The following is a 21,268-nucleotide window of genomic DNA, read 5'->3' as shown; positions in this document are numbered from 1 at the left end:
TTTGTAGCAGTATTAGTTGGAGGCTCTGAAAAATAGATTGTATGATCTTTGCAAGCAGTGAGAGGAAAGCAGAATCCTTATTTATGTTTGAGATTGTTTACAACTAAGCAAGCTGCAGTCTTTCTGTTGGGTGCTTCCTACAGCATTGTGTTGATGGAGTGCTGCTATTGGGAGACCACAGATCCCTAAAATACCAAACACCCAACATACACTGTCTTCTGGCAGTTTTAGGCACCTGGGAATGTTTGAGGGCATGGCCCATATGCAATAGGCCATTGTTTGCACAGAGACTCAGGCACTGGTCTCTTTAGTGTTGCTATGCTTAACTGAATAATTCCTCTATTTAGTTTTTGAAATTTACTTATGATTCTATGGCAGAGACTTCAAAGTAGTGGGGAGCTTTAAATCAGTGGGTGGTCAGATTTCTGCTTGCTTATCCAATAACTTTCCAATAGAAAATGTAAAATGCTTTCATAGGTACAAGGATTTCCTTCTTCCCAGATGAACATGGAAGAATACCAATTCCAAATTTTTCCATTGTCATTTCGGCCCCAATGAATCTTGACTCTTTTGTCTCATTGTTGCAGGGCCTCTGTACAGAGTTGGAAAGGTTTTCATCTCAGTGCCAGGAGATGTGGGTTTGCAATCTGCTATGTACAAAAAAATGAACTAACCTTTCAAAAGTGAGCCACAGAATGCAGAACTGAGCAGACTCATGTCTCTAGAGACAACTTGAAATAGTTAGAAATAGATAACTCTGTCTCTGAAAACTGCAGATTTTCTTGATTTAGCCTGCATAAATTTTCTCAGTAAGTGGGTAAAATGGTGCCTAGTGGCAGAATAATGAATTCACTATGGATCTTCAAAGTTTCAAGTGAGTGCTGTGAAAACTAGGCTATTTTCTCTCAGTCTGAGACAGGTTTTTAATGTAGGTATTCATGGGCCAAAGTAAAGCTCCTCAGTGTCAAAAACTTCATTAGTCTTTGAAATATTAACTTTTGGCTCTACTCTTTTTATATAGTTTCCTAAGATTTATTGAACAATGTTCCAAGCTGAAAAATTTACCTGTGTATTCCTGAATATAATAGCTGTGTAATTAGGTAACTGAAAGTTTGTAGCACATAGCATTTAGGGTAACTCCCTCATCAATTAAGATGAAAGATCAAGAGCTCTCTGATGGAAGCAATTATTTAAACTATCCATCTTCATGCTTGCCTCAAAAAACATGGAGAAAATGCTGCGTTGTTTGGGGTTTTTTTTTTTTTTTGTTTTGATCATGTGGCAGCTTCTCAATTCTACCTGTCTTCCACAAGAGCTTTTAAATTTGAATTATTTCTGGTAATATACTCCAAGAATAACAAAACTCCTCAAGTTGTATACTTAACTAACTCAGTGAGAGATCTGAGAGAGTAATTTTAAGCCAACTAACTGCTTGCTGAATCACTGGTTACCACCTTTGTCAAATTTCTTCAAGCACATTTAATTACTATTATTTTACAGTGATGCAGAGAATTTGCAGGGAAGCTTAGGACATCTTTCAGCTGATGGGACCTATACATGAAATATTGCTCAGAAATGACTCCAAAGAATTTTCAGCATCAATCAATAAGATAGATGAAGAGGAAGAGAGAAGCAGCACTACTTGCCCACATATGAAGTCAAGAGGTGAGTGACAAAAAAGAAAAAAAAATTATTTAATTTATTTCAAATTTGTATTATTAATATGCTGTATTTAAAATCAAACTGAATTGCTCTGTGATGATCAACTAAGTAACAAAGGTAGGATGCTGAGCATTATGAGCTTTACATAACAGCCACCTCTCATCACTCTTTTAAAACATGAACCAATCTGTCTTCAGCACATCCCTGGATGAATAACTGCACTGCTGTCCAAAGGGTGGTAAGCTTGAAACACATAAATGTAGGGGAGGAATAAAAGCCCAAGATTCCATAGGAACTGTTTTCCTGCCTCTTGTTTCACTGTGGTTGACAACAGATCACATACTATCCCTTGCCTGCAGCCTACAATTAAAGTGTTTTTTTAAAATCTCTCTATTATTAATTGTCAATAAGATGAAAATGTCTATAGAAAAGCCAGTGTCATAGATGAAGACTGGACTGGCCAAAATGCATGAAGCATTATATGATTTAGATTTTATACTGTTCAGCCAGTCACATCTTTCTTCTCCTTTGAGACAGATGCATTTTGAAAGGGCTATATTAAGTAAAAAAATAATCTATGTCTTGCCTTAACTCTGAGTTTTATATCCTGTCCTTCCATGTGTGTGTGTGTGTGTCTGAGATTACTTTACTAACTGCCAGGAAAACGTCCTTTAGGGGTTACACTGAATCTTTTATTTTGCAATCAGTGAGGGGGCATTTCAGATGATATTCAGTGGTATTTAGAATATGGCTTTTGCTGCTCTATCATCTCATCTATTCTGCTCCCAAACAATAATAATATTCTGGATATTCTGGCAAAAGTAGACCACACTTGAGGCAGACAGCGGAACAAAGGAACTGCCTGGCTAAGATCTGGAATGGATGTGGAAAGCTTTTGTGTGAGCTTTAGGGAGGGGAAATACTTTGCTGCTATATGTCTCATTTCTACTAAGGGAGTTTTCCAGGATAGTTTGGCTAGTAAATCTCATCTAGGGTGTGTAAGGACAGTGGTGTGGGCTCTGTACTCTTGTCTTGGCTAAAAGCACACAGCCAGCACTTTGGGCTGCAAAGCGGTATTGCTACAGTGCTGTGGGGCTGCCATGAAAGCTGTTCTCAAAAGAATTTACTAATGGGTAAGGACTGGATGTACTGAATGTACTAGAATGATGGAAGGACAGATAGAAGTAGAAAAGGAACTCACTCTGACTATAATTATTTTTTGTTCATATGGAGATCATGTATGGATTAAGAGTCTTTATATCAAAACAAGGTGGACAGAAAAAGTTAAATGAAGGATTATAGGGAGTCTGAAATCAAGGTAGAACTGTTGCATGGAAATTCAAGACTACTGTGCAGTAACTTCAATGGAATTAACTCTGTACCCTTTGTATATGGGTCACAGTAAGTTCAGCTGCCAGGACACTCTGCTTTAAGGATGCAGGTTGTCCCATTGACATGGCATATTTGTGCAGCTTAAACTGAACGTATTCCTCAGGCTTTGCCAAGCCATAACTTTGCTAGGTGGTCTTTCCACCAAGAAAAACATGGTTTTCCATTGTACAAATTAAACTCTCACCTAGAAGGCTATTGGATGTCCAAATTCTGCTTAGTTTGGTATGCAATGGCACTGTGTTGGTTTAGGTAGCTCCCATCCTTTTGTTCTGTCTGCTTGTATGTTTGGTTTTTCTGTCTTTCCACCACAGTTTGCTGCTGCTTTAGTTGTGCAAGTACAGCTGTTTGTGAAGCTGCCTGGGAAACTGAATCACTGAAGTGAATCCAGTAGAAAAAATAGTCCTCTATAATGAGAGCTTCTTCACACATCTCTGGCATTTTGCCCTGTGAAGCCACCGCATTAATGCCCATATAGGTCCTTAAAAGCCACAGAGAAAATGATAAATAATTTAAAAATTTATTTTAAAATTTAATTGGCAATAGAACCGAGACTCCTCAGAGAGCTACACCTACGCTGCAGCAGGAAGTGCAGTAATCATACTCCAAAGATGACAGCTATATCCTTCCACCTTGAGGATGAGTCTGACATATTTCCTCTAACAGAGAGAAAGCTCTTCCACCCTTCTTTCTTCGGATTTAAGAATAGAACAGCTTGCACCCAGGAGACATGGGCTTTACTTCTGTCGACTCAATTTTGCTATGGTTTTTCTGCCGTGCGTTTCTTTTGCCTAGGCATAGAAGGCGCTCTTACACCGCCGTCTGCAGCTGGAAAAGCTGCTCCTAGAGCAACACGCTGCTTCAGCTGTTGGTTTTGGCAGAGCCAAGCAGCCAATGGTCCTGTCCCAGGACACAAGGCAGAGCTGATAACAAATAAGCAAACACATTAATTTGTATTTCTGCAAAGGTAAATACCGTTCTGTGAAGGTAAATAAGGTTATTTGCATTTAGGGAAAGAAAAAGTCCATTGAGAAATACCATTGTAAAAAGCTGTGAGTAGCTCTAACCCATGATGTCTTATCCATGTATTCAATCCTGCCAATCAATCTGTGTTTATTAATAGGTTTTCAGCTGTTCAAGTTGGCTTCTTTGCACTGGTTTGAATTGTCTGAAATTGTTGTGATAGGCATAAAAGAATGCAATGTAATATGTAGATATAAGTGCACATGCATATGTGCATGCACATGTATATACGTGTGCACAGATATACATGTAAATATGCATGTATATGTGTATCTGTGTATCCACTGACAAGTGACTCTTCCTTACATTCATGTTGAAAGCAGTAAAAAATTAAAAGTGAGTTAGAACCGGTTTTGAATCTTGACAGATCTTGATTTGATCTTAACTTATGTGGGTTAGAGAAGTAGGTGATAAGGTACCTCCCACTCTGCCTCCTGGGAACATGCTGAATATGTCTGCAGAGCAGGACATATCCATGAACCAGATCACACCAATGGAAGATGTACTTAGGGGTTCAATAAAACTACCAAACCTCTCCTCTCCTCTCCTCTCCTCTCCTCTCCTCTCCTCTCCTCTCCTCTCCTCTCCTCTCCTCTCCTCTCCTCTCCTCTCCTCTCCTCTCCTCTCCTCTCCTCTCCTCTCCTCTCCTCTCCTCTCCTCTCCTCTCCTCTCCTCTCCTCTCCTCTCCTCTCCTCTCCTCTCCTCTCCTCTCCTCTCCTCTCCTCTCCTCTCCTCTCCTCTCCTCTTCCTCATATTTGACCAATGACTCCTTTTCCATGCTTTCCTTTTATGCAGATCTAACTTACTGTCTTTTATTACTCTTATTTCAATTTTACCTCCTGGGTGTGTAGCACTTATTGTACTCCAGTTTTGCCCTCTCTCACTGAAATGCTCCTTGCATGCCCAGAGCTAACTAGATATATTTTGAAATTTATTGCTTTCCTAGAGTTTTTTCTCCCAAATCACCAAGAGTCTCCCAAAGAGAAAGACAAGCATCCTTCTATGTGCAGAAATGGTATGAAAAGATCAGTGAGAAATTATTTTATTCCTGGGCCATCGTTCCTGAGGGAGCTCTAGGCCCGAGTCTGACTCCCCCTTGGCCCTTCCCCTCTTTAAACAGTTCTTTAAAAAGGAGGGTCCCTTTTTGCTTTGTAGACTTTGCCTCTGGTTTCTCTCAGGACTAGATGTGAAGGTAAGATTGCATCTCATATCCTATCCACATGGGGAAAAATCTGAACATCTGTGGGCCTTGGCACTGAGAGCAGCTACAAACAGAAGAGTGATTCTGCACACTGGTGAGCTGTATCACTGCACGCCATCAGAAGCTGGCAGGGAAGCAATGGAAAATGAGTTAAGTGTCATTCTGCCTTTCTGTAGCTCGTCATTATGTTTTTCGTCAGAGACATTAGGCAAGTTTAGCATTACTCAGCTGGTGCTTGATAATAACAGGGGCGTGCTCAGGTACACTGATCCCTTCTGGTTTGTTGTCCTTATTGTTTAGGAAACAGAATGTGATGCGCAGATGAGCATCTTGGAACATAAAAAGTATATGCATCTCTTTGGAGCATCAAATCTTTTCACATGTATTTGGAGCCTTTGAAAAGAAAGTGGAGAATAGGACAATGAGCAATTGAATAATAGATTCAGAGAGAAGCTACTTGTGAAATGAATACAGATCTACATAAATGAAGAGGAGAATAATATGAAAGAACAAAACAAAAGAATCTACCACAGAGAGACAGTGTTGTGATTATGCTAATGAAAAGTATTGTAATTAGCTCTTCCACCGCTCTTCTGATAAGATATTAAACCAAATCAAAATGGACCTCTCTCTTTCAGCACTACTCAAGTGAGGCAGTTTTTTTGTACAGTGACATTTTTTTGGTGTCACCAAGTGAGGAAATTATAAACATAGCTATAATCTCTTGCACTGTAAAAGAAGTATGGAGTAAAACAGGAAGTGAAATCTAAGCATACCTGGGGGTAAAAAAAAAGTTATGTTTTATATGTTTTAAATATTATGATTTTGTGTGTTTTCTAATTATTTCAGATCTTTCAACTTCATCTTCACAAAATGTGGGATGAAGACATGCTTTCTTATGAAGCAAAAAAACCCAAAGAGATTCATACTTGTTCATATGACTTCAGGAGCTGGTGTTATCACAGAGAAAGTGTATCATGGGATTTGTAACAGCATTTGCAAAACTTAGTCACACTGGGTCATGTGAAGTTGTGATCTTGTCACAAAACACAAATCCGTGGCTGTTCAGTGCAGAGGAAGCTCCCTGGATGTCTGAATCATCAACTTTTTATCATAGAAAAAGGTTTTTAAAAGTTTACAGTGGAATCTAAAGAAACATAATGATTAGAAAAGCCTTTTTGTCTAAGAATATGCATTTGTACCATGTGCTTAACTTAATCTACATTCCAACAATGCTTTGATGGTATATTGATTTTGCTCAACTGTCCCTAAAATATACTTTTAACTTGAAATATTGAATTTCTTGTCCATCATGTTTTTTGACATTAGTGTAAAGATCAGGAAACAAATTTTTAAAAGACACAAGTGATAGCTAAGATCAATGCTAAACTTTCACTATCAGGTCACCCGCATTCATTTTTAGTTTGATTTGTTGCACTCCATCTTCCAGCCCAAAGAGGAGTTTAAACAGTGTATGTTCTTTGGGTGTCTTTATAAATAGCAAAATGCAGCAAGGTAGCACATGAATGATTGTGAAGCACATCACTACCCCTGCAAAAATTGTTAGCAGCATGTGTTATAAAATTGACTGTGTGATCTTGCTGTCAAAGGAGATGTCTGCATACTCCTGCCTGACAGATGCAGATGGACCCTGAATTATAATACAGTAATATGGAGGAGGTTGTGGGCTGTGGAGACAGACATTATTGTCTTTCAACAACCTAAATATTCTGAATTTTCTAACAGTTCTCTGCTACTATGTGTCTGTAACTGGAAAAGGTGATCTGTACAAGTGCTACACTCCTATGGATTTAATAAAGCACATTGTTCATCAGAGGTCCTGGATTTATTAATCTTCTTCTGGCTTTCTTGGAAGGAAAATCCTCTCCTGGTGCTGTGGGGATATAGACACTTTTCTTTCTGGCTCCATTTGAGCAACTGGCTCTGTGCTCAACAGCTGATTTTCTTCTTCCTCCAGTGTCTCGTGTGTGTTCATCCCATGATGTTGCTGGCTTGTTTTTCTTGCTGTGTCTCCTGGTGAAGAAAATGCCTAAAGAATTGTTGTATTAAGGACCATTGGCATTGCTAGATTAGAAAAATAAAACTGATATCTAATTAAGAGGTTACATTTTTTTTTCTCCACATGCAGTGGCTGGCAAGGATGCTGTTCGTGAGGCTTCATGTGCTTGGAACTGAAAGGGTACAAGAAATTTTTCATTCTTCAGCTGTGTGTCTGTCTGTGGTCTTTGCAAGGGACAATGGATAGGACCCAGAGGCATTTCCATGCAAGGAACAGTTGAAAAGGTTTGGGCTTCCCAGAAAACAAAAGCTGAGTTTGATTGAGGCAAATGCTGCCTGCATCACTAGCTCAAAGAGGAGACATTTGGCTCCAGGCTGGCGGCACAGGTTGAAGTGACTAAAACATCCTGAAGTGCAATGGGAAGTTCTGCTGAGCAGCGGGGAGGCGATGGAAGCGTCGCTGACCTATAAACAGGATGAGGGAGCAGCAGCAGCAAAGTGCAGAGACAGTCGCTGGCGCTGCGCTGACAGGCAGACACATAAACAAAGGGAGAGAGGAAGCTCTGTTTATATCTGGAAAAGAAACCCCAAACTATAGGATGCAAATGATGGACATACTTGGCTATAAATAGCTACAAAGCATAATGGGACTTAAAAGATTTAGTTGTGACATAAAGACTCCATGGAGAATGGCCTACGTAAACTCACTACTTTTTATTTAAGTGATGTGCTTTTTTTTTCTCACATATTTAATATTCCTGATCATGCTTTTTAAACAGGGAGGAGAACATTCACATAAATAAAATAAAAACATTGCGTTCTTTTGTAGAAATGAAGCAGCTAAAAAAAGTTGGGAAGCAGCCAGACTTTTCAGTCAATTGTCTAATAGATCCAGTCAGCAGTAGTTTTATGTTTGGGTATGAAATAGTGTCTTATTAGATCAGTAATAATACTTTGGTGGCCAAAAGGTAAGGACAACATAGCAATATTTTGTTGAGCTTTTAATTGTGTTCTTAGGGTTTGGGAATATTAATCAGAAGTCAAGTGAGAGTGTCATGCCCCATACATTATTCTGCCAGAGGAAATGTGGATGGGAAACAATCTGTACGCAACCACTTCAAGATGCAGATGATTATTGTCTTTCTACCTACTACTTAGGTAGTTAGGGAGCTTCACCTGCAGCTTTTGCTGGACTAGCAGGTTCAGTTCAGTGGGGTTTTGTGCCAGTTGTGGTAGTTAAGAAGCTTTTGAACAATAATAGGTAGAGATAATTTTGTTACAAAAAGTTTCTCTGCTGAACTTGAAGTGCTGACAAAGTAGGCATACTTAAAACATTTGTGGAAGTGGTAATTTGTTTCTTAGTGGAATTATTTGTGCGAGAAAAGAATTTCATCTTAAAAACAAACAGTTACTTGGAATAAGATGCCTGCTGGCACTTTTTTACCAGATAACAATTCTGTGACCTTTGAGGAATTTGTCTAGAGGTCCTGCTATGGGCTATTGTGCTTGTAGATTTTAACTTGCCATTTTCATCTGTAACACTCAAACTGCTTTCACAATGGCCTTTCTGGCCTTTCTAAAAAAATGAACAAGTATTACTTTTCATACACACAACATAAAAACTAATAAACATTAAAAATGTTTAATAGTTTCTGGTATTGTGTGCAGACATGAATACACAAAGAACAACTGAAGTTTGTCTCTAAAAGTCAAGGAGAGGCAAACCTTTTTATGCCCTCAAGCCACCTGCCCTAATAGATATTGCATAACAACTTCAGTTTCATTCAGGGTGGCACTGTAATTTCCAACTTGACCGTCAGACTCATTTCTTTCACAGCAGGGCATGCTGTGCTTTCTGCACTGTGCAACTTCCACAACTGAGTTTCTTTACTAAGATTCAGAGGGAAAATGTCAGAACCTCTAGAGCAATGTGCTTGTCCATCCTACAAATATCCTCAGCCTGTCAATTCTTTCTCTTGTGCTTTCAGGGTCAGGCTAGGAAGACTTTCATTGTTAGATCTCTACAGAATGTGTTTATACCCAAAAATTAATGTTAAATTAGTGTTCTTTCTTTACCACTGTCATGTCTCTGACTGAAGGGGAGTTTTTTTGCCCTGTCCTATTTGCAGTTCCATGCTCTGCAATGCAGCCACTGTTGTGTAAGCTTGCTGCTTGCTTGTGCTCAAGTGCTGTATTCCTTATGACATTCTAGGGATCAAACCTTAATTAGGCTGGGAAGTGGGAGACCACTGCCACAAGCAGCAGAATTCCCTACTGACCAGAGTTTATCAAAGACACAAGTTGGTAGGTGACTATGAAGTGCTGGAACTTTTCAGAGTGGTGCAGATTTTGGGACTTCTTTTCTCAACTCAGTATTAACCAAGTTCTCTTCTGAGGACCTCACTTGCTGCTGAGCATCTTTGAACAGCTCTGCCATGTGTCTAAGTTTCCTAATTGAATAGGCCCACATTTGGAGGACTAGGCTGACCACTGCCTGAAATTAAAATAATTTCTGTTGTTCTGCTACTGAAAGGAACAGTGTCATTGCAATGTACATTTAAGCTGTGACATCATACTTAGAACTTATTTAAATTCCTTCTTTGTCATTTCATTTATTGCCGTAAGCAGCCTTAGAAAGTTAAAAATAAGAGAAAAGAGGAAGCGCAAATAGAATGCTCTGAAAATTAATTTAAATTTTCTCTTCTGTTTTTCTCAGATGGAGGAGTTTGTGGTTGCATGCTGCACTGCTTGGTGGATACGTGCCTGGCCTGGCTATAGTAGGTTAAAAGGAAATCAAGGGTGGTGCTGCTAACATTCCACCCTCAGCTCCCTATTCACCTCTCATCATCCACCCTTGCATTTGAACTCAATCGCTTTACCCACCCACCTCGTTTCCATGTGAAATTGTGCTAATGGATGTCTGCCCCACAATATGCCGGGAGACTTGAGCTGGTTTTGTAATTTGCAACTTTCTTTTGAATTTCAAGTGTTTCCAACTTGCGAAATCCTGATTTGGGTCAACATCTGAACTCCGTCCATGTGTGTGTAATTCACGGATCAAGAGGTTGATCATCAGAACTTTTTTGTGGTTCAGGGACATTAGATACTGGGATTTTGGTATAATTCTGTGTCTAGCAGGAAGGAAAGGGCCAGAAAGGGAACTGATAATGATTTGAATGGAGTAGGACCTTGGGCAACTGTGCTGTGCATGCCCTGCAAGCTCTGCACAGTCATTAACACTGATGAAGCATTAGAGGTGTGTGGTGCCAGATAGAAGTCATTCCTTCCAGGAGCACTTGCCATATTTTTATGTCTTCTCATTTCCTACCTGTGTCTTGGCAGAACTAGAGCAACACAGTGGAACACCAGAATTTACAAACCTTATCTACATTACCCTCTTCCAAAGGCCGTTCTCTTTCCCTTCTCAGTCCAAGTTTCCTTTTTTCTTTGTTTTGCTTTCTTCTTTTAGTTTCCCTCCTTTTCTTTCACTCTTTTGCTCCATTGAAAATCTCCCTCATGCCAGGAGAGGCCAAAGATGAGCTAGTATCAACAGGGTATCTTGCAGGAAACAAGCACCAGGCTGCATTGTGAAATTTCATGGTACTTGCAGCATGTTTTTACAATCAACTGCCAAGAGAAGATGTTCAAGAGGATATGTTAGGCACCAGATCAGGGAATCTCAGCTGAGATTCCTGGTGCAGAGCTGGCCAAGGCTCCGTGCTTAGGGAAAGAAAAACAAGTTTTGTACTGGGCCATAGAGGAGTCTTCAATTCTGACTGGATGTTTTTGGTGTCAGAGCCTTGCTTAAATGTGTTGGAGAGGAGCTAGGCAGAGGTGACAGCATTGGCACATTTGTACCAGTGGTCAGAGCACACTGGTGCATATGGGGCAGCAGGGACTGGCCTCTGTTTCTTTCCTCTCTCTACCGTGAACTCACATTTTACCTTGCGTGCACTGCCAGAGGCTGTCCTAGCTCCTAGGTTGTAGGTTTGTTTTCTCTCTCTTTCTGGTCTAATAATTATTCAACCGGCCTATGCAAAGTGGAATTTCTTCAGGCAGAGCTGCCCTTCTGTGTCTGTTTAGAGAGTTCACCAAACATATGCTGTCTTAGGTATATTCAGGCTGAGAAAAACCCCTAAATTTAAGTGCTCTTCAGATGGATCAGGGATCTCAGCTACTGACAGGGAGTTTAGGACAAATTCCTTGTGGGGTCACTTTGAAAACTCTTGCCTGTTTGGTTTTTACCCTATTACTACAACTTAGGTAGCCAGAGGATTGTTTAGACACAGGTAGTCTTGGTCTTGCTTTGATTTATATATATTTGGAGATTTAACTTCTAGATATGTAGCAAGTAGCTGGAAGAAGTACTGGGGACTCAAATGTCTCCAAGCCCAGGGATGGGATCTGGAGGAGACAAGACAATAGACAGACTCTTTTGTATTTTCAGTGCAGGGTGAAAGAAAAGTCACATGCTTCATCCCTTCACATTAACACAGGAAAACCATCTCACTGAACTGCACATCCTCCTATTTCTGAGGCAAAGCAGAAGAATATGAGAGAACAGAAACAATGGAAACAGCAAGAAATGAATAAATTTTATTCTGACATAAGGCCTAGATTTCAGAAGTGTTTACTCCATCCTTGAATCCCTCAGCTTTCATCCTGATCCTCTGCCATATTTTACCTAGTAGAGCCCAGCTGTATGGAGTAAAATAGAGCAGCAACTTGCACACATAGAAATTCATCAAGTCCTGTCACACATCAGCACTTTCTGCAGAATTGTCTGGTAACGTTAAATTGTCAAAAACTCTTTACTGCAAAAGCATTAACTTAAGTGTAGTTTCTTATTCTGACACCGAACCTTGGCCAAGTGTTTAATGCTCACAGCCATAGGAGATGTTTCTGTCACAGGAAGATTTTAAAAACATGACAAATAATAAACCAAAGAATGTGACAGAAAAGAACCAAAAAAACAAAGTGGAAGAAGCAAACACATAATTTAGAAACTGTAACACTGTTCTTTAAGTTTTGGTTAAAACTTTAGTCTCTGCATTAACAAAGTTATAGTTCAAAATTTGCTTGTCATTTCTTTCTAGCAAAGTGTGAAGTGTTCATGATCCTCCTGGCTCATGTATATTATAAACTTGGCACATGTCCTTTTGAAAGAGTGAACTTTCCTCCAAAAACTATTTTCCATTGCTTGCTGTAAATATAATATTGTTAGCCAGTCTCCTCAGACATAAAAACCTGCTCCTATAATGTATGTTGAAACTATTAGGACAGAATAGAAAGAAGAAACCAGATGGGTTTTTTCTCAGAACAGCTGAAGACTGAATTGAGGTGATTATTATTGCTGTATCATTTTGCCATAGACTTTGTGCCTCCTGACTCAACAAATATTAAAGACATCTAAAAGTCTCTAGCACATGGCACTTCACAAGTTTGAAATCTCCTGAAGTGGGAAATTTTCTGTAGTGACCAGAGTAGTAAATGGACATCACTGACTGCAGCAAATCTAACTGACATCAGTCAGTTTATGCAAACTCTCTTACTTTACATAACTGTGCTAAAAAAGTTCACAACTAATTGGCTGCAACATTTTCTCTCCTTTGGCCACAATGACATGATTTCTTTTTAAATATGCCAAGCACATTCTGCTATGCGACAGCAGAAAGTTGTAGTCTGTCATTGTGATTATCTGCTGTCTGGCTTCTTTCTCTCATGTGCAGAAGTTTTCATCCACGGTTTATTGTCTGTTTCCAAAAGCCAAAGACAAAACCACAAGGGTTGTGTTTGACATGTCTTGCTGCAAAGAAAGCCAGTGGTATCCTGAACTGTGTTAGGAGGAGTGTTGCCAGCGTGGTGAGGGAGGTGATCCTGCCACTCTCCTCACTACTGGTGGGTCCCTGCTTGGATTGTTGGATCCAGTTCTGGGGTCCTCTGTACAGAAAAGACATTGACACACCTGAGAGAGTCCAGTGAAGGGCTACAAAGATAACTGAGGGATAGGAGCATCTCTCCTATGAGGAAAGGCTAGGAGAGTTGGAACTGTTCAATCTAGAGAAGAGCAGGTTCAATGGGTCCTTAATATAATATAGCTCAATATATATTAATATCTGAAGGAGGATGTAAAGAGGATGGAGCCAGGCTCTTTTCAGTGGTGACAGAACAAGAAACAATGGGCTGAAACTCAAATAATGGAGATGTCATCTGAACATCAGGAAACAATTTTCTATTCTGAAGATGACTGAGCACTGGCAGATATTGGCCAGAGAGATTGTAAAGACTCCATCCTTGAAGACATTAAAAAGCCATTTGGACATGGTGTAACTGACTCTGCTTGAGCAGAGGATTTGGACCAGATTACCTCCAGAGGTCCTTTCCAACCTCAGCCCTTCTCTGTTAAGGAAACATGAAGGAACAGAAACTGCATTTTGTATCTTCAGTGAGATGTGCAAGCATATATTAGGTAAGGATTGAATAAATAACTAAATTTATCAACTGTCTGCATTAATACATGGGTAGCAAGTCTAAAAAAGGTCTTTCTTTCTTTCTTTCTTTCTTTCTTTCTTTCTTTCTTTCTTTCTTTCTTTCTTTCTTTCTTTCTTTCTTTCTTTCTTTCTTTCTTTCTTTCTTTCTTTCTTTCTTTCTTTCTTTCTTTCTTTCTTCCTTCCTTCCTTCCTTCCTTCCTTCCTTCCTTCCTTCCTTTATTTTCTTTGTCTTCTTTTTCCTTTCCTTTCCTTTCCTTTCCTTTCCTTTCCTTTCCTTTCCTTTCCTTTCCTTTCCTTTCCTTTCCTTTCCTTTCCTTTCCTTTCCTTTCCTTTCCTTTCCTTTCCTTTCCTTTCCTTTCCTTTCCTTTCCTTTCCTTTCCTTTCCTTTCCTTTCCTTTCCTTTCCTTTCCTTTCCTTTCCTTTCCTTTCCTTTCCTTTCCTTTCCTTTCCTTTCCCTTTCCCTTTCCCTTTCCCTTTCCCTTTCCCTTTCCCTTTCCCTTTCCCTTTCTCCTCACTCCCTCTCTGTCTGCCTCTCTGTCTCACTCTCCCTCACTCTATCTTTTTATATATGTTGAGAAGAAACTTCCTGAAAAGCTTCCTGACACTCCATCAAAAAAATCACAGGGGGAATCCACTGGTCTTCTTTTCCCTGTTTCACTGTGCCCTGATATTTATCTCCTATCAGACTGTTGTACTGCCCCATGGAGACCACAGTTAACTTTGGCAGACTGATATCAGTGACTCAGTCTGCCCTGGCCCCAAATCAGACTAGAAACAGGAATTTCAGGCCCCTAAATTAGAAATGATAAAATGATGAAAATGAAGAAAGGAAAAGGGTTAAAAATATTTATTTTGGGTAGGAGTCAGAAAAGCCTCTGACCTTGACCTCTTTGCTTACTGGAGAGGACACTGTACTCAACCCAATTATGAGATACAGTTGAAATGCAATGTAAAAGTGATTCCAAATATCTGTTGCCAGGAAGCAGATGACACACTAAATTGCTCAGTAGATTGAGTACTTAATTCAGTGATTTCCTGCTGCAAGAGTTGCCAGTGTACAGCCATTTTGTCTTTTTTGGCAAGGCAGCTGCTTTTGGACGGCTGTCTCCAGTAGTCTTTCCTAGGCTTCCTGTTGTAGGAAGGCCTGTTTCCTGCCACGAGATTCCTGATTAGGCTCTGCACTATTTTTGTCTGCAAAATGCCTGCGTAGCAGGTTGCTTCTCTGCATTTGATACTGATTTGTGGGAAGTGAAGCCAGATCAGAGTCTGGCCACAATAGAGCATCCAAATCCTTTGAGAAATCTAAAAAAAAAATGCTGTCTCTCAACTGAAAAGAACTGATGCTTAATGTAGCATTCAGAGGTACAATGGAAATCCAATTATTTGTTTTTGTAGTGAAGTTTCACTCAGTTTGTTTCTTTTGGTATTGGAAACCAGGGCCTATCAGCTTCACATTGTCTTTTTCAAAGCATCTCCCTAGGTTAGTTTTCCTCCTCTAATGTTCAGAGATCTCCTGGTCCAGGTTCTCTGTACCTCGGTAGGGATAAAGATGTTTTCCATCTCCTGCTCCGTATATTGTAGGCTTAAATTTTTGTTTCTGCTGGTGGGGGGAGGGGGAAGAATAAAATCCTGACATAACTGGGAAGATTTTGTAGCTATATGATTAGCTTCTTTTGATATGGGAGTGTGTGCTCAGTGTCAGGTATTAAAAAGGAGTAAAAAACCCTTTTTTTCCTCTCCTTAAGACAAATACTGAGGTCTGAATAATCTATGAGATAGTATTGCTTGAGTCTCTGAGATATTTCTACTACACAGTTAAAAATGGCAAGAAATAAAAAAGGGTTTGGCCTGACTGCTACTGATAACATGGACATAGGAGGGGAGTTGTAAGAACAAAAATAATTTACTTTGAAATTTACTTTCATTCGCACATTTTGTTAATATTCTTTAGTCTCCCTCATGCTGGAAAGTTTAGTACATGGCTGGCCACAGGTACCCAATTGCTGCAGCTGACTGCAGGATAAGGGTCCTTGATATCAAAGGCCGAGAGAAAACAGTTCAAGAGGGTTTTTTGTTTCTCTTGTGAATTGCTCTCCAGTCCAGATCCTTCTTCTCTATGCAGTCATGCATGCCTGCGGCTTGCTCTTAACCTCATGTTTTCCATATTTTGATGTGAGGACATAGATGCTGACTTCATGACACTGGAGTTCATGTTGACTTGGCTTTCCAATACAGGAAAGCAAGGCACTCTTTGCCCTCAGTTGCAGCACAGTGCATTCTTCTCTAGGTTTCTTCCTTCTTCCAACCATTCACTTTTGGTTTTTGTTTATTTTCATAGAATCATAGAACTGTTAAGGTTGGAAAAGACCTTCAAGGTCATGGGGTCCAGCCTTTGACCAAACACCAACATGCCAACTAAACCATAGCAATAAGTGCCATGTCCACCCATTTCTTGAACACTGCCAGGGGTGGTGCCTCTCTGGACAGCTTGTTCCAAGGCTTAACCACGCTTTCAGTGAAAGAGTTCTTCCTGATGTCCGGTCTAAAACTCCCTTGGAAGAGCTTAAAGCAATTTCCTCATCTTGTCACTGGTTGCCTGGCAGAAGAGGCCCACCCAACCTGGCTACTGCCTCCTTTCAGGCAGAGATTATTATTGTAGACATTATTCAGATCCCTCAGAGCCTCCTTTTTTTCCAGGCTAAACAGTCCCCAGCTCCCTCAGCTGCTGAGGGATGTATTCTCTTCACCCTTCACCAGCTCCATTGCTCTTCTCTGGTTTCACTCCAGCATCCCAATGTGATTCTTGTTGTGAGGGGCCCAGCTGGGCTCAGGATTTGAGGTGTAGCCTCACCAGTGTGGAGTACAGGGGGACAATCCCTGCCCTGGTGCTGCTGGCAGCGCTATTACTGATCCAAGCCAAGATGACATTGGCCACATGGGCCCATGCTGGCTCATGTTCAGCTGCTGTTGACCAGCACTCCCAGGTCCTTTTCCAATGGGCAGCTTTCCAGCCACTCTTCCCACAGCCTGTAGTGCTGCACTGATCCAAGGGCAGGACTTGGCACTAGGCCTTGGCCCATGGATCCAGCCTGTCCAGGTCTCTCTGCACAGCCTTCCTGCCCTCCAGCCGATCAACACTCCTGAAGAACTTAGTGCTGTCTTCTAACTTACTGAGGATTCCCTCAATCACCTTGCCCAAATCACTCATTAAGATATCAAACAGGCCTGTCCCCAATACTGTTTGCTCATTATTATTTTTCTTCATCCCCTTATTGAGAATTCCAGCCACTTTTTGCTTTGCCATAGTTCATCTCTCTTCACTTTCCATCTCAGATGACGGAAAAATACAATTATTTTCTGAGTGCAAACCTACATGAAAGATTTTTTAAATTTTTCTTCCAAAAAATATGAGGAAATTAACCTTAACACTCCTTATCTGGTATTTTAATAAATGAGAAGTTTAAGTAGAGACCAGGAAATTTGAAGTTAATTTAAGACTGATCTAGACTGTTGTGGCTGTGGGAAATTGGTGCTGTTCTTTGGCCCTGGTGTAGCCCTGCCTTAATTTTAGCTTTCCCGAAGCCTTTATAATGTTGTCTGCAGCATTGACTTAGACAGTTTTGTTGTTTAAATATAAATATTGGCTCTTGCACACCTTTGTTACTCCAACCTATTATTGCCAAGAAAGGATTAGGTTGTGTTTCAGCAGGGTCTAGTGTTGTCACAGCCTGAGAGTTCCTGTGGTTCTGTCAGGAGAACACAGGCACACACAGAGCACGCACTCTCAGTGATTTGTACTGACTGCTGGGCTGCAGCCTTGTGGCTTTTCTCCACAAGTCCAAGCCTGTTTCTGCTCCTGCCTTTGCAGCTGTCTGGGGGCAGCGTGACCTGGACTGCTAACTGCAGATCTTCTCCGCTAGTCTGTCTTTTAGTGAAAAGATATTGTCTTTGTAATGTAAATGAAATCCTTGTACATTAGAGATTTGAGTGTATATTCTTCTAGGATAAGGGTCCTTGAAAAAAAAGCTAAAAAATATATGCAGTAAATAACTCCAGGGTAAAGGAGTAAAGGTAACCTTTACCAGGATAAAGGTAAACAGCGATCTTCTTTGCCATGTGTTGTATCCCATATATGTATTATATATGAAGAACACCATAAGGCCTCTGCATTTTTTCTGGTATTTGGAAGAGCAGACCCCAAAAGGGGGTTCTAAGCTGTAAACTCTCAGATCAGCTGCAGAAGTCGCCGTGCTTCCAATCTGATAAATTAGAAACTACTTTCCTACCTTTTTCTGCTCTGATGTTCTAAAGTTCTGCTTTAATGCCAACATTGCTGGGGCAAAGGAGGTTGAGCATAAAGCATCCTTTTTTGCTATGTTGCTAGTTTCTTGGACAGTCACTATTTGTTACTGACTGGTCACCAAATTCCCACCAGCCTTCTTGTTGTGTCATCTCCTCCCTGAATCATATCCCCTTGCCAGCTGTGCTTTGCTGGTTGGTCAGAAATCCTGTAAAGTCTTTGTCCCTTGTCCCTCATCAACTCCAAATGGACAGTGCTCCGTAAGCTTGGGAAATATGGGCGTTGGTGTTGGGGGAGAGCAGCTGTCAGGGAATTTAGGGCATGTGCTTTTTTGAGTTACCAATGTGCTGTTAGCACACATCCATCAGGGTATATGTTATCCCAGCAAGAGCTGCATGTTGTCCAATTGACCCATCCTATACTGTATGAAGGAGGTCTGGATAAGATTACTGGCAGTAGCACAGACATTTCTCTTTCAAACTGAACAGCTGTCATGGAGGTCAGAGGACTTCAGCAAAATCATTGATACATAAAACCACAATGAGACAAAACTAGGAGAAACTAAACCAACAAAAGATTGAAGAGCCATGAATACTTATCTGGCTTGGGAAAAGTGTATTATGAAGAAGGCAATTATTCTTACTTGCCAGAGAGGAAGAAGGTACAGGGAAAAATCGCTGAAATGACTTACTGAAATTGTGAGAGGAAAAATACAGCCTCCTGAGTCAGCTAAGTGCTCTTGCTTGGGAGTACAGTCCTACACTAAGCAGCAATCAAGATTTTCTGTTTGCTACCCTCGTATGCCTGTCTAATCTCTGCTGCTATCTTAGGTTTGGCTTCCATCTCCTCTCCTATCCATCTCTATTAACGTCACTGGCATCCACCTGCAGCTATGTCAATGTTAGCTCTAGCAGCAGTGTGCTTGTTAGAGTAAACTACAAACTACCTGCTACACTGCCAAGGCTGGCTCTGCAGAAAATGTTAATCAGAAACACTTCAGGAATCATGGATTTGACCCCCTGGTTCAGGAAAATGGATCAGTGGCTGCCTCCTAAGTGACCCATGACAAGACACTTTGATAAGTGTCCTCTCTTCACCTAAATTTTGACCTTTCATCTGAAGATAGAGTTACACAGTTAAGTGAGGTCAGTGTGACGTGCAACGACAAGGGTTTCCACTTTCTTTTTTAAATGCAAGGCTCAAAGTTTCTGCCTTTTTCTCCACATGCCCTTCAGCACCACCAGTCTTGAATCTCCTGCTGCTTTTTTTCTCCCTTCTGCTGCCTTCCTCCCTCTGTACCCTGTGTTACCTGACAACTCAGAGCTACTCTGTCCCTTGAACTTATTATTTTGCCACAGACCAGTCCTGACCTCTTGAAGAACAGAACATGATATTTGTGCTCTGTTTTTGATGTCAGTCACTGCTACAACCAAAGTAGGTCTCAGTTTGGGTGTGGGCTGATAGCACTGTGGCTACTTGGCACTAATCGTCCTGGTAGAAACTCATGCCATAGATATGAAATAGTTGATTCTGCTTTCACTTAGGAGACATGTTGTGCACAGCTGTGGTTGGCAAAGAACTTGTGCACATGCTGGTGCTTTGGAGTAGCAAACAGGCAAAGGAATTGCAGCTGGTGCTTTGATTGACAAGGCTAAACAGGTAGGTGTTTCTGTTTTCAATAACAAAATCCTGTGCAATGCAAAGACAGATAAACTGATTTTCTGTGCTTCTGAGAAGAAATGACAACTGTATCTTTTCTGTTTCAGAGAAAATATTTTCTGTGGATCTCCAGACTTGCAGTTATATCCGAATTATGAGACTTCTACTATTTAACAGTGGCTTCTGGACTTGAATTTTATAACCTCTGTGGTGGAACAAAACAAGTTTTAAAAAATTCCAATATTTGTAAAAAAATTAATAAAAACTATAATTCTTTCTGTGAAAAAAAAAATTAAAACCACCCAAACCAAACAACCTTATCAATATTTTAAAGAATAAACGCAAAACAAGAGCAAATCTTTTGATTAAAAGAACATGCAAACCATGTTGTGTTAATCAGTATTTTCTGCTTGCTGCCTTTGCAGACTTGGTACCTGCCAATATCTCAAGATTTGCTTACATACACAGTCTTATTCTTTCTCATTAACGTCACTAATGTCTACTTGAATTCCTTGCAAGCAGAAAGACAAAGTCAGTGTGCACTGAGTGCAAAGAGTACTTGTCACCATGGCTAAGTGTTAACGTAAATCAGGAGAGTTAATATGTAAGCTTATCTGTTGGCTTCAAATGTGAATGAAGCCCTAGCTGGAAATACTGCTGCAGATCAACTTGCCCAATTCTTGCATATTGCCAAAACACAGAGGAAGCAAAATTATTTTTTTTTTTTTCAATGAAAGGTCATATACACCCCACATTGCTTTCTCTTCTCCTAGCCTTCAGAGGCTGAGGAGCTCTGACAGTCACAGCAGAACAGGAAAATGAAAGAGGAATCAGAAAAATTAAAGAGGAATCTTTTCCTGGGTTTTAATGGGCTGCCAAAGGACAGCAGAGAAACCTGGATTGTCTGCATGCATATTGGTAAATGGTGTGAGAGCGTTGATTCTTCTGTGCAGCCCACTGGGCTTTGAGAGTAGGAACATTAGTTCTGAGAACTGACCTTAAGGGAATTGTATCACCCTTGATCACAGTGTGATGTGTTTCCTACTGACCTCAATGTATGACTTTAGAGACCTAAAGGTAAATGTATGTATGTATTTAATGTCATTATAAAGGTGTGAGAACCTCAATTTCACTTTTTCCTCAAGAAAAACATTTTTTTTACAGCAGAAATCTCAGGTCCTTTAAATGTACGCTTCTGTTCTGGGTGCCATAATTCATAGTTAGGAACCCCCGTTATTAATGAACCAGGGGAAGCATCCAGTGCTGGGAGGCAGGGGAGAGAGGAAACAATGCAGGCAGCACTGGAGCAGGGCAGTGAATGCTGAAGGGGCAGCTGCAGTGCCCACTAAGCACTTTATTGTTAACATGGGCCACAACAGAGACCTGGGTACACAGGGCAGGCTAGGAACCAAGCGACACTCTTCAGGTCTGGCTTAAACAGATGGGAAACGGGTTTGGGAAAGCTCATCTTCAGGTGGGAGAGATGTCAGCAGATCCAGGGCTGCTGAGATCAAGCTGCCTACC

The 21,268-nt window shown here is 40.6% G+C and overlaps 1 long non-coding RNA gene across 1 annotated transcript; it reads left to right on the top strand.

Annotated features, from left to right (window-relative positions):
• The first annotated feature begins 19,265 nt into the window (after window positions 1-19,265).
• On the top strand, window positions 19,266-20,162 carry LOC134416704 (uncharacterized). The gene is made up of 3 exons (XR_010027339.1): window positions 19,266-19,519; window positions 19,630-19,744; window positions 19,852-20,162. It is a non-coding gene; the product is annotated as an uncharacterized LOC134416704 (long non-coding RNA).
• Window positions 20,163-21,268: the final 1,106 nt, after the last annotated feature.

Source organism: Melospiza melodia, chromosome 3 (assembly GCF_035770615.1).
Source record: "Melospiza melodia melodia isolate bMelMel2 chromosome 3, bMelMel2.pri, whole genome shotgun sequence".
Taxonomy (NCBI): Eukaryota; Metazoa; Chordata; class Aves; order Passeriformes; family Passerellidae; genus Melospiza; species Melospiza melodia.
This window is presented reverse-complemented; position numbering and strand designations above follow the sequence as displayed.